Source organism: Branchiostoma belcheri, unplaced genomic scaffold (genome assembly GCF_001625305.1).
Source record: "Branchiostoma belcheri isolate BF01 breed outbred unplaced genomic scaffold, Haploidv18h27 scaffold111, whole genome shotgun sequence".
Lineage (NCBI taxonomy): Eukaryota > Metazoa > Chordata > Leptocardii > Amphioxiformes > Branchiostomatidae > Branchiostoma > Branchiostoma belcheri.
In genome coordinates this window covers 61303-63702 of record NW_017802503.1, presented here as the reverse complement: position 1 = coordinate 63702, position 2400 = coordinate 61303, and the positions used below count along the sequence as shown (strand labels likewise).

The following is a 2400-nucleotide window of genomic DNA, read 5'->3' as shown; positions in this document are numbered from 1 at the left end:
ACTGGTCTCTCTGCTGGTCACTATATAAAAATATATGTACGACACGATTGTCGGTAAAGCTGTTACAGTCATTTTGAGCCGTCAATGAGGTGTGTTGGACTCTCCATGCTTTCAGGATTAAACGATTTTTGCAGATATATCATGTTGCCCGAACGTAGGGAGTGTAATATTCATCATGACTATCGTAAAGAACCATTACAATATTCAAGGACACCCACAAATACGACAGTAGCTATAGCTTCGCTACATGTTTCATGTCCATAACAACATGATTAGCGTGCATGCGTGATTATTTTTCTGTTAGGAGGTACTCATGTAAAAAGGGCCTGAACAACAGGGTTTTACCGTAAATGACCGCGGGTGACCCCAAGTCGAACGCCGTTCGGTTCAAATTGCGTCATATCGAAAACGATTCGGATTCTACAGCAGACTATTATATCATCACGACATGACGGCTTACACTGGAACAGTAACTTCTTAATAGATGATTATACAATTACCCCAGACCGGGTAGTGATGTTCAATTTACTATGTAGGTAGCTTAAGTGATGCATGGCGTGATTGTGGAAATTCCATAAATCTGCTCTATTCAGTGATCGGAATATTTGAAGGTGTGATGGTTGAGTTGTACAAATTATGCAAATAATCATGCGGTATATCCCCGCAAGAGGCGGTATTAATCCGACCAATGATGATCAATGAATAAATTACCGAATTCTGAATTGTTTAAGAGGGTGGGTGTTATCGTAGACCAAGCGAAAATCTAGAGTCCCGTTTTCTAGTTTACGCCAACCTACGCTATACATGATGTAAGGCTTTCACTTTGCCATCTTGAACTAAGGTTGAACTAAAAGCCATTGGTATCTTGGCCCATGCTATCCCTTAAAAACAAAATAAACACACGCCTGCTGGAACTGTCACGGATTTCCGCTGGTGTACCGGGTACGGCTGACAGCTTCATTTTCTCCAATGAAGGTTCCTTTCCCCAAAGGCCGCACACGTGTTTCCTTGGGACTGTATGTTACTTAGTCAGCCTATTTCCTAATTATAATTAGGGTCTCATTCATGAGTTTTTTCCATACATTAGAAACCATGCATTAATGAGTGACTTACGAGACCGTGTTCCCTATGATCCTACATTAAATCAATCGATATCTTTCATGCTATGTTGAGCACACGTACTCTACATCTCATAAAAAAATTGCCAACGACTTCTATACACACAATCCCCTTTTATGGGAAATACAAACTGCACCTAGTGGCTGCCCGCAAGAGGCCCTCCCACGGTGCAAACCTACGACCGCACAACTCACAACACTGGACTGTGCACGTCCGACCTAGCGCGCGGCTGCCGACAATTACGTCCTAATTTCATCAGTTACAAACAAGCTTTCACCGCTTTGACGTTTTACATCAGTTGGGATGGCTAAAAGGGAAATTCTCACCAATAAAAACACGCGTTCATACAGCCGCTTAGTTTTTGACTTGGCACTCTTTTAGGGGGTACACTCGGAGTAATACATGAATGAGACCTTAATAACCATTGATTATTAATAATTGTGTCTTAAATGAAAGAATATACATCCCCTAACAATCTCTGGGAAAGGTTTTGTCTCACGTCACTCCGTTACCAAGCAACGGGTCAATAAAGTTGCGTCAAAATTTTGATATGAGCAGCGCCACCTGGCAGTCTGAAATAAAAGTACAACAGATATCTTAATTACCCTTATGACGTGTCGGAAACAGTAATTTATTGTTTTTTCGTTCCGTTGGGTAGATTAATGTGTTCTGTATGACATTGTTTGCCTGTAAACCTGAATAGACAGCAAGTGATAGATCTGAACGATGCTGATCATTTGGTGTATGCTGGCAAATGAGACGTAGCATCAGTAAGGACATTGATGTGCATGTCGCATCAGGACACGCCCATAAAAGCGAAAACATCGACATTGCACAAACAACAGTAAAGCCAAACATATACACGTGCTAAAATTTGAACCCGAGGTAAGAGAGATAAGTGACATGCTGCTGATAGTGCATCTAGCGCACTCTAAAAGTCAGCCTAGGCGGGAATGGGGGAGTGGTTTACAGAGGTGACGCAAGATCCTGCTTACAAAAATGCGAGGCAACTTCGGTCAATAGTACCCTTTCTACTTGTTGAGAAGAATAAAAGGCAAAAAGAGGCCAAATTGACCATAAACTATCACTCAGAAATGAAGGGAAGTCCAGACAGCGTTCTTACCACAGAGCAAAACAGAAACTTTTCCAATGAAAGTTACAGTAATGCTTTGGCATAATATATCCCTTCTCACGTAAGTAGAAATCCACTAAATCTAGTCGTATTTTGCAGTCTGGAAGTCTGGGGGATACAAATTCACGTCAGCTGTAGCGTGTCAGGTG

At 41.7% G+C, this 2400-nt stretch overlaps 1 protein-coding gene across 3 annotated transcripts in view; it reads left to right on the top strand.

Moving 5' to 3' along the window:
• LOC109488149 overlaps window positions 1–2400 on the top strand; it is a 19334-nt gene that overhangs the window by 5904 nt on the left and 11030 nt on the right. The gene's annotated exons all lie outside the window — the stretch shown is intronic.